The sequence below is a fragment of the Nestor notabilis genome, unplaced genomic scaffold, assembly GCF_000696875.1.
Source record: "Nestor notabilis isolate BGI_N333 unplaced genomic scaffold, ASM69687v1 scaffold293, whole genome shotgun sequence".
NCBI lineage: Eukaryota > Metazoa > Chordata > Aves > Psittaciformes > Psittacidae > Nestor > Nestor notabilis.
The window spans coordinates 106,694-118,481 of record NW_009923160.1 but is presented as its reverse complement, the minus strand read 5'-3'; positions in this window follow the sequence as shown (position 1 = coordinate 118,481).

The window sequence follows — 11,788 nt, the reverse complement described above, 5'->3', positions numbered from 1 at the left end:
TATTCAGTCTTCCCAGAGGAGAGCTGAGCCGGAGACCTGAGCGTGGTATCCCATGCAGCTGACCTATACCTTCAAGCACTGAGCTGCAATGCAGGCTGCAACGATAACTTTCATTCTCTCCTCATGCACCATTTCCCAGTACAGGGAGCTTTGCACCAGTCATTTCATCCCCATCCTTACACCCACTCTCAAGTGCGCACTCGGTGCCTGCCATCCCTTTCCCTGGTACAGCTGACCCCATCTCTATGGGGCATTTTGGCACCATTCTTTTTTTTCCTTCAGATGCTCTCACTGCTGCTGACAGTAAATTTGCTTTTGTTTAGCAATGGAAATGCTACCACCTTCAGGATTCCCCCACAGCTTTCATCTCCCATCAGAGACACGGAAGCTCACCCTCCACAAGCACTCTCAACACCAGATCTACTGATGAACCCAACAGGTGATGAGCAGGTGACCAGAAAATAGCAATTCATGTCTTGTTCCCCTGCCCAATCAAACACTTAGCTGGGAAAACAATCACAGCTGCATTCAAATGAATAAATCTTGATTTACACCACTGGGTCCACACTTATTTGGAGCAGCTGGGGCTAGGCTTGTGCAAGACTACTATAAAAAAAATATTCTGCCTACCAGTCCTTCCTCTTTTGCAACTCTAACCCATAATTTAGTAAGTGATAGATGACCTAAAGAAATTCCTGGGTAGTTGTAAAATGAGAGGAGAAAAAAATAATTGTATTGCATAAGTTACCACTGGCAAAGAAGTGATTGCACTGGTACTAAAAACAGGGAGGAAATATAGAAAGTAAGAAAACTAATGCATGGATTTCAACATTCAGGAGGTATAGTGGCTAATGATTGAATGAAGGGTTACAGTGGACTGCTAATGCCCACATTTCTCTGAAACAACATCCTTTGGCAAGTTCAATATTTAAAAATCCCCCTGAAGACTTATTAAGACTGACAAAATTGTTCTAGGTTGGAGGAATAACAAGCTTCTCCAAGGTGTTTTTTTTTTTCAAAGAGTTAAATAAAATCATGAGTCCTATCCTTGGCTAAATGTGTTGCAGCACAGGTGAAGCTCAGCATCAGTTGTTTCCCTTTAGGTGACTTCAGAAGCATCTTGTTCACTTGATTTTCTCTGCTTTACTTTAGATTAAAACATCTTTAGTACACAGAAAGGGCCTGAATGGGGTGTATTTAGCTTAGACCAGGCAGAGCAACTCAATGTTACCTCAGCTGGTGAATTCATAAAAATTTAATGTGCCTTCCATACCTTCCCATAAGAGGAAGGAGCTGGAGTGACCAGACATGATGTGTGAGGAGAAAAAGTAGCCCAAAGCATTTCTTTGGCGCTCTCCAGTTTCTTGTTTAATATTAATGAGAGCATTTTATGCTTATGTAAGTTAGATACATGCCAAAGAAATTTGAATCAAGGTGTTAATACTTAATGCAAACACATTCCCTGCTGTTATGCAAGGTTTAAAAAGGTGATGAAGACTTATTAGGATTAAGGGCTCATTTCAGCTGAATTGATCAGATGGCATTTGGGTGTAATTTAAGCTAAAAATACAGGGAAGGGATAAGCATATTTTATTTCCATATAAAATTGTCTCCTCCTCTCCCTCTTTCTCTGCCATGCACACATGAGTACATGTTCACACTTACCCTGAGCAACATTGCCTGTTTTGGGGTTGTTTGGGGGTTTTTTGTACACTGGGAAAGGTTATTTGGACTGGATCTGCAGTGAAGATAGCAATGCCTTGTTTCTTGTCTGATGTATGTAAACATATTTCATCCTCGTGTCACCTGCACCTTTTCAGTCTCAAGACACGAAGTCTGATTGTCCAGAGCCACGTTACTTGAGCCACACAGAGACTGTTTTAGCTTCTGCCATCATCGCAGTTTCACAGTTGCAATCACTGATATTTCTTGGAGTACATACTGCAATGTGTCCTGACAGTGCAAACTAGAGCTGGGAGGAGAGGGATGCTCTTTGGTGGAACAACATTGCCATCTCATGGTGCAGGTGCCTCCCTACATAGTCTGCAGTGACTCCCGTTCACAGCATTCAAGGTCGTGTGCTCCAAGCTCACCTGAGTCACAGAAAATCCACCTGAGCTGCAGAAAATCCAGGTAAGTAAGCAAAGATCAACAGTCTGCTCCCAAGCTTAGAGATGGAGGACTTTTACCAGGATCAGTCTCAAGATAGGGTTTTTGGACACTCACCAGCAACTTCTCACTGGTCCCGTTTCCTCCCTGACAGTCCTGCTGCTGTCTCTATGCCAGCCCCTGCTCTCTCCACTTCAGAACTCTTCTGTTAATTCTCCTTTTCTCAAGCTTCAGTAATAATTTCCCATGTGGCACCGTATCAAATGCGTTATTGAACTCTAGATAGATTAGATCTACCAAATTTCCCTTGTCTGGAAAACCAATTATCTTATCAAAGGAAGATGTCAGCACAGTCTGGCACAAACTGCCTTTGGTAAACCTGTGTTGCACTTTATCTCATTTTTCTCAATGCCTTTAATTAATGTTTCCTTCAGAATTTGTCCTACAATCTTGTGTATAACTACAACCAGGTTAACACATCCATAGCTGCCTAGCTCATGCTTTTCATTTTCCTTATCTTCCTTTACTTTCTTTATAATCCACTTGCTTGTTAGGGGTTCAATCAGTGCTGTTTGACACAAAAAACTCATTAGAAATCTCTGCTCTCCCCTCTGCAGACCATGTACTATTTCTCCCCAAATGGGATGGAGATTTCTCCAACCCCTCAGGCTTCATCTTGGTTCCCTACAGGATTCTGCTTTCACCACAGATGTGTCTGCTTTCATTCCCCACCTCTTATTCCAGGTAAATGTCTGCCTTTATTCCCCAGTCCACATCACCCTTGCCATCAAAACCTAATTATCTGTTTAATTTGGAGGGAATGCTTTAATTACCCTCTAGCCTGGTCCTACTTTTGCTGGCTGGCTGGCTAGCTGTCCTTCTGCCTCCAACTTCAGTGATTTTCTTTTTCCTTTCTGTGTGCCTGGTCATGCTCAGCCTTCCCCTACTTTGAAGGCATACCTTTCTTCTATCCTGACATTTATGTCCATCCATACCATCTCTCCATCCACTCTCTCTAATCTGGAGATCATAGGATCATAGAACAGTCTGGGTTGGAATGGACATTTAAGGTCATCTTGTCCATACCCCCTGCAATGACCAGGGGCTCAGAGCCCCGACCAACCTGACCTTGAAGGTTTCCAGGGATGGGGCATCCACTATCTCTCAGTGTAACCTGTGCCAGTGTTTCACCACCTTCATCATGAACAAAAATAATTTCTACCTAGTCTGAATCTACACTTTTTTTCCCCAGTTTTTAAAACCATTATCCCTTGTCCTCTTGCTATGGGCCCTATTAAAAACTCTGTCCCCAGCTTTCTTATAAGCCCTCCTTTGAGATCTCGAGCCTTTCTCAGTCCCTCATATAAACACAAATTCCTGAAGAGTGGTAGCAGAAGGCAAGAAGGGATGGCTGCAAGTTGCCCATGCAGGATAGATCTTCATGGCTCAGAGACACCTCTGCAACTCCAAGTAATTGCAAAAATGATTTTTACGCTTGGGAGAGAAATGCTCCTCCTCTAAACGTGACAGTGCACAGTGTCGCTCACTGGAAGGTCTCGTACCATCTCTGATGTCATGGGTGCACAGGTGGTCAGCAGAGCTAATGAAGGCAAGTTGTTCATGAATTCTAGCCACCAAAATGTCATTCTGATTTTTATCATCAGATAATGACATGGCATGACTGAAATGAAGGTAACATGGAAGTGATCTGTTTCAACATGCTCTGTTTCAACAGACCAAGGGTCTGCAACTTGCAGGATTATTCCACATTACTGCAGGGAAAAATCCTGTATTCTACATAGCAATATGCTGAGATTGTTATAGTGTAGTGGCAGAGCAATTTGCCATCACACAGAGGCCTTAAGTTTAAATTTTGCCTAGCATTTGTAATCCAGCTATCAATGGGTATTTGTTCACATAGGCTGAGGAGCTGAAGATGTCCACAGTGATCCTCTTTGCTATTGTGCATGCCTAAAAAAAAACCCCTGGAAAGGCTGCATTTTCCTTTCCAGCAGTCTGCTAGTTTTGTTTTGGCAGATGCTCAACCAAATGTTGTGTTTTGGCATGGTGGGATCCTGTCTTTTTGAATCCATCCTATTTGCCTCATGTCAAAATCTGCTGGCAACCTTTTGGAAAGTCTTATATTTTTCTTATTTTCTTTATTACAATGCCATGGCAGCTCTTTGGATGGGGGCACCATGTTGGTCACACGAAAAGGGAGGTCAGGATGGAGCCTGACAGAGGCAGTGAGAGGGCTTGCTGATCACAATGGGGAAAAAAATAACTAGAGTGAAGAAGGACTCATTACTTCTACCATAAATCTTTCTATGATGGCAGGAAAGACCAGGCCATGCTAGCACAGTCACTGGAGTGCCTCCCAGGCAGCTCTGTGGCCCCTTCTGCCTTCTTTCCACTCTCCAGGCTGTCAGCTAGCTGGAGGAAAGCCATCTATCACAGCCCATCCACTCTATCCACTAGTTATTTCGATTTAGCTTGCAAGTGCATAATTTATGATCAGTTGGTTTGTCTCCTCTGCTCTTTGTCAATACACAGCATTTTATGGACAAGCTTGTGAGAATAAAAGCTGCAGTACTGAAGGTGCACATGAACAGGGAAAGCCCCACCTCCAAAGTACATGAGCCAGAGGCACACATGGGCCATGGGAACAAATGGGCTCAGAGGTGTTGATAAGGGGTTTGAAGCAAACAGCTTTGTCGTCCCCCTTTGCAGTCTTTGGATCAGGAAGTCATTCTGCTGAGATTTGTTTTGCTTTCCTTCCTCTGTACATAGGATAAAGCAAGCAGAAAGTGTGAAGCTGTTATTAGAGGCAAAGCTCCAAGAAATCAAGACAAATCTCACAGAAGTGTGAGTCATGTGCCCCAAACTAAATTTACCTGAAAAAACCTGGCAGTGTTATACACAACCTTATAATGACTTTATTTCTGTTATGATTGTTGCTGTTGTTCTGGTTAATACCTTTCTCACTTAAAAAAACCTAACACAACCCTGTAGCAATCACTACAGAAATATTATTTGCTTGTATTATTCTTCAGGTGGCTGCAGTGCTGGAGGCAGTAAATAGTTACAATCACTCAGTACCTGGCAGAGAATTTAATTCCAATAATAATAATAACATTTGTTATTTTTGAAATATGAATCTGATGAATTCATGAATATAGAAAGCTCTTGTTGCTACCTGTCCACAAAATGGTAATAAAATCAGGCAGGATTTTCTGATAGACTTTTCCTGTAGATTTCTAATGCGCTTACTCCAGACGTGCATCCATCACTGCTCAGCGGTCAGCTCCTGGCCATACTTCTGTTTGGATCCACTTTCTTTCAATGACAGCAGTGGGACTGGGCATGTCTGCTCACCCTGTGGTGCAGGCAGTGTTTACCTTCTGGTATTGTTCAGGGTATGGCATCAGCTGCTCTGTCTACCATTGAGTAGAGTGTGGGGAAGGCAGGGACCAACGTGGGGCAGATCAGCCTGCTCAGGGCACTGTGCTAACAGAGCATTTACAAATATTTGTTGTGTTATAAAAACAACTATTTTTAGAGGCAAAGCAACTCCTTCTCTGGAATTTTACTATTCTCCAGTATTTCTCTTTTTTAGGAACTGGGAGCTCTGTGGGGTCAAGCAAAACCAGGCTTGCAGCAGTAGGCAGGACCTGACCTGCACATTGCTGATGGGCTCTGCTTGGTGGGGGGTTTTGCCTTGCAGGGACTGCAGGATTGACACAGCCTGAATCTCAGTGGCTGAAATATAATCTGTAGCATGTAAACTGGTAGTTTACACTGGCTCTGGTCAGAGGAAACAGAGCTGTTTCTAATGGGAGGAGATTTTTAGAAAGTGTTTTTGCCAGTTGGGGCCCCCAAGGTCTAATGGTGTTTGCACTCTGATACACCAGCACAAAGGGCCTTCATGACGTAAATGCAGATTTAGAAGCACCCCCAACTAAATCATCTCTCGCTATTCTGTACCAACAATATCACTTCTTCAGTTAACAACCTCTCATAAAAAAAGCAAAAGCTGTCCAATGCATAAAACACTTAAAATCAGTTAGTTAGCCAAAGTCCTGATATGACCATTCATAAATTAATATTGCAAAGGCTGATTAAATTAAAGCAGAGGAAGGACACAACAATGCCCATGTGTTTGCAGGGAGTGATGCTATCACAAGCTGGGAAGTTGCAAAAATGCAAAAAACTTAACCAAGTAAAATTAAGCATATAAAACTTCTCTCATATTGAAGATATGATAGCCTCCTTTTTAGTCTTCGGAGCTACTTCAGCAAATAATGGCATCAGTTGCCTCTTTTGCAAGACGTGTCTGTGTTTCAGAAGGGAGATACCAGAAGTGTGAGAGGTGATAAGTCCTGAGGAGCTTATTTAACTGTTGTGCTTGGCAGTGGTCACAGGCACAGACCTGAGCAGACCTTTGGCGAGGTTTAGAAAATGAGATACTGTTGAATATTATTTAATAAGCTGCTTTATGTTGAGACTATGTCTGGAAATATAATGTGTTATGCTTCTAGGGGAATGCCAGTGCCTGCATGGAATGTTTGCCTTAAGACGCTGACTTCTCTTCTGAACAGGTGAGAAATCATCCTTTTGAATGTTACTGGGGCCAAATCTAGAGGAACATCTGGCTGGACTCATGGAGAGCAGTGCTCAGCCATTGCTGGAGCATCCTTGAGTAGCTACATCAATGCACCTTCATTTTTTGAGATCTCCAGAGCAGAACAAAAGATGTTCATCCTTTCATGGAGAAAATTCCCAAGCTCAGGAATAAAAAGAACCTCATCTCTGAGTGGAGCAAGGGTGATTTTGTAGGATTGCTGTCTCTAAGGTTATTCAGGATAAAGAGAAATCACCACAGGGTCTCTGCTATGGAGAAGATGAAGGCTTGGGTGGACTCTAGAGTAGGAAGCCAGGCTGTGCCAATGAGCACTGTCTGTGCTGCAAAGCATTAGGCAAAACAGTGAATATCTGCACTGAATGTGCCATTAGAAGGGACCAGCTTTGCATGTGAACCAGACCTGAGCAGGCAGACCACGGGTCAAAGCTAATGCAACACCTCCTTTATAACTATGGCGAGCCTCCCGTGACGTTCCAGGCACAGGTTCTGCCGGCAGACTCCCATTTATCTAGTCTCCCCATGCAGCAAAGCAGAAAACAAGCTCCTGTAGAGGGCAATGCAGAGCATCACCAGGATTTTGGCTATTCCCTATATTCAATTTTTTTTTGGTGGGGGTGTGAAGCATGCAGTGGTCTCAGCCCAAGAAATCTGGCAGTGCCCCATCCACCAGTTCATACCCCAGCTCCATGCAGACCAAGTTCACTGGTGTGTTTGAACATGCCTGTTGTCTTGCTGCTGCCTTTCCAGCAGGCTTTCAGGGACCCAAACTCACATGCTGAGTTGGCAGGACACAGGCACGGCCATGGCAGTGGTATCTGGCCCATCGCGCCATGGAGAAGAATGGGGCACAGTCCAGGTGAGAAGCTGACACCTCATGGCAGCCAGGGGAGGGGCTGAGAAGGGACAAAGAGGTTTGCCTCAGTTCATCTGGCATATTAAGAGACAGGATGAGTCCAGCCACCAAAAGCACGTTTCTGAGGCACAGATACTCATGTAGGAGATCAGAAACCAGCCAAATCCTGGGGCTCTGCCTGTAGAGGTGCAGAGGTAGATAGAAGAATCCCCTAAGATAAATAACCACATTTCTACCTTAAAGTGCTTTCCCAAATGCTCCCACCTAGCAGTCAGGGCTGTGGGCAGCCTGGATTCATGTTCACTTTCTGCTGCACATTAAGCCTGACCATTCTGGCTCGCAGTTTCATCATCTCTGTTATATGCTGGTGATACAGGCTGCTCCAGGTTTTAACTTTACACCATCCCCTTAAGCAGGAGTGGGTTGCATAGATAATTCTCCTCCTAACTACAGGACCAGAGTCTCTGCAACACATCAAGGCAATGGGGGGAGCTGGTGCAGGAAGGGGGTGCTTTCATGTTGTGCAAGATAAAATGTGGGCTGAAACTGTTAATAACAGCGGCCATTTGCTCCCATACACACCCCTGTATTAAAGCATTCTCTAGACTCAGCAGATATAATGCCTGTGCGTTGGGAAGGCGTGGGTGGATGGATGGATGGATGGACAGATGGATGGATGCATGGATATGTTCATCCCCAAAGGAGCTCCCAGCTTTGGAGTTGGATACTGGCCATCCTATTTTCTCGCAGGTCAGAATGAGAATGATGAATCTCAGCAAGTGTTTGCCAAAGGAGAGGGTTACTCACAGGGAGGTGTGCCAGGGCATAGGGGCTTCCCACCTGCGTCATTGCCCAAGGAATGTCTATGGAACCCTCCTAGTATTTTCACCCAGGGCGCTATTTGCTGATTAAGCCCTCATTATCTCAATGGCTTTCCATGGGGACTGTTTGCTCTGCCTGGTTGTGGCAAAGCTGCTCTTGCATCCTCCGCCAGCTCTCCACAGCAGGAAACACGTACACAGAACGCAAACAAAGCCAGTGGCAAGCCTTCTGCACCCTGCAGCGGGGCGAGGTGGGGTGCCCCCAAGGTGGCCAGGACCAAATGGGCACACTCTGCCATTTTCAGCACCTAGCTTTTGAGAGCAGGCAGGCTGGCTTTTTGCTGCCCTACAAGCTGTGGAGGGGATGAGCTGAGTGCTTTCTGGTGGCTTATAAGCACTATGTGGTTGCTGTTGGTGGAGAACAGTGGTTTCCTGAGTGGCCACTTGGTTTTGCCATGCTTGCATGTGCACAACATGTGGGTCTAACAGCACGTGTTGGCTGGACAAAGCTTCCAGCCCTGCTGGTAATCTAAATATATAACCTGGCCAAAAATCAGGAGAAGAAGAGAAAAAGAGAGGGTGGGAAGCTGCAAAGAGCCTGACTGTTGTGGGTAACTGGGAGCCAGGGGTTGCATCCTAGCAGGATGTTCTGCTCTCCCAGCATGGGCTGAGTGGTGCTGTTTCAGCACTGGTCAGGGTTGCAGGAGATCCACAGAATGCTTTGGGTTGGAAGAGACCTTAGACATCATCTAGTCTGAACCCCCTGCCATGGGCTGGGACACATTCCACTAGACCAGGTTGCTCCAAGCCCCATCCAGCCTGGCCTTGAACACTGCCAGGATGGATGTGCTGGGGAGTTCTCTTTGACAGAATGGCTCCACTTCTCCCTTACAAATTCTGCGGTCCCGGCACAGGATGGCAACTGAAGTTCATACTCCTTAGACCCCAGGGCCAAGAAAACTCTGGGGTATCCTTCCAACCTGAGGAGGGTCATCCCAATCCTGAAGGTACCTGGTGGTGCTCCTGTATCCCTCAAGGCATCCTTCTGGAAACAGGCTGTGGGGACAAGAAGGAGCTCCGATGGATCAGCAAACCTCCCCACCTGCCTGGTCTCTAATGGGAAGCTGGTCAGGCATCTGAGTTTGTCAGGCAGCCAGTTCAGGATGTGTCATGTTATTTGGGACGTGTAAGAGACCCTGTCTTTGCCTTCCTTGGAAGTATTCAGAGCATCAGTGCCATTCCAGCGAAGTTGTTCTTTGCTATATAGCAAAGACCAGTAAAGTAGCCTCCATAAGCATGGTTTTAATACAAAAAGAAAAGGCTTAATACACTGCAAACCGCCCCCAAAAAATGCAATCAGTCTACCTTTTGGCACCCACTTTGCTCAGTCCCACCCATCTCTTGCAAGTGGTGGGGCTCATGTTTGGCTGCCCAAAGCACCTTGCACTGCCTGTTCCTGTGTTCCTGCACCTTTGAAAACACAGCCCTAGCTCCTTGCTCAGCCTTATCGCAGTGCACCAAGAATACAAACACCAGAGCTGGTGGAGAGCAAGCCGTGAGGCTGCTTCAAGCCCTAGCAGGGCAGAAGATTGTGGAGAGGCAGTGCAGCTCCTCTGGCACAGGCAAAGGGCTTACCAGCGGCTGTGGATACCTTCCAGTGTGGTTCAGCTTGGCTTTGCTTCCCGACAGGCTACACGCTTTGTCAGCTTTTTGCAGCCAAGAGGTGAGTTTTGTTTTATCTCTAAGCATGTCAGGTTGTAGAATCAGAAAGCAGATGAGAAGCTGTGCAGTAAGAAGCCCCTTCGTTTGTATGCATTGCTGGAGGTGGGAACGGCTGCTTAATTACAGTCTGCAACGAATGTGATATATTCTTCGACAGGTTTTCCATTTGAAAGAGGTTTCCAAATGTGCCTGGTGTTAAATCCGTAAGGAAGTTGGCTTTGAAGTGCACACACGTGCACTAACTTGATTCTAGCTGTAATTTACTCAAGTAGATTCTGTAAAGACATGAAAATAAGCCCATGTAGGTTCAAGGGATGCTCTGTGTGTTACAAACATGGACTGCCTTGGGGTTATTTCCTGCCAGGAGAAATAGGGACAGTCACTCAGCTGGATGGGTACAGACCCAAATGCAAAACCCACTGGTTCTCAAAGGAAAGCCACAGTTTTGGGGATAGACAAGAGAATCGAAGTCTCTCTTGAATTCTGACGGATGCCCAGGTTGCTGCTGCAGGGTCCCCAGCATTTGTAGGGTCAGGCTGTGACATGTAGGGGGTGTGCAGGGCTACCAACACCCTGGCACGTCGATTTACTCTGTTTGGTGGCATTCACTGAAAAATCCTGCTGTATCTTCTTGCTGCACGTGTCTTGGAGGAATCATCACACGGCAGTAATAGTACTGTAGTGCACTGCCGTTCATAGTAATCTCTCTTGTAGTCTCCCACCCATTTTCATCCTGCACTTGAAATACTGAAATTGCCCTGAGAAAAGAAATATCTTTACAAGATGGGCCATCAAGCCAGCATGCCGTCTGCTGCATCCAGAAAAGCAACCCACTCAGCAGGGTAATCTATTCAATGGCTGGGATTTATTTTTAACATTTGGTTCTGCAGTCCTTTTAACTTGAGCAGGGAAGTGAACATTTTGATAACAGCAGCCTCCAGGTCAAATGTGATGAGAATTCATAACTCGCCACATAGGGGTTTTGGAAAACCAACCAGGCAAAACAATTTCCCAGAATGAGACGATGAAGATTCGTGTTTCTCTTCACAATGTCATAACACGGAGCTCGTATGTGTTGGAGTGTCTACTCATTCTCTCCCCACAATTTGCAAATAAAATGCCTCCTGGACTATTTTAAATTCGAATGACTACTGCGAGCACAGCTTTGCTAGGCTGCTCATAATGACATCGGGTCTTTAGGTCATCAAAGGAGAAATATTAATCCAGTAATGGGAATGTCCTGATGGTCCTATTTCTAATCAAAACAAAGTCTGGGTTTTCTGCTTCAAGCAAACATTGCCAAGACAGTGGCATCAAGATTTTTAAAACTGCAGGGAAAAGAGGGAGGGAGCTCCAGTCCCTGGACTGCACTGGAGCAGCAGCACGAACAGCAGCAGGTTTAGGTCAGAGCTGGGACTAGGGGAAAAACTCAAACCAAACAAGCCTGAAAATTAGGCCAATCTGAGATTAGTTATGGAGCTGTGAGGGAGCAACTATTTTTTTCTGTTTTATTTTCAAATGGCTGGAGTAAATGAGAAACGTGTCTGAGAAAGAGGCAGGAAGGGACTACAGAAGGAAATGTCATTCAAGCAATGTGGTTGATTTTAATCTCGCTCCTGCTGGTGTTTCCTGAGCCCCCTC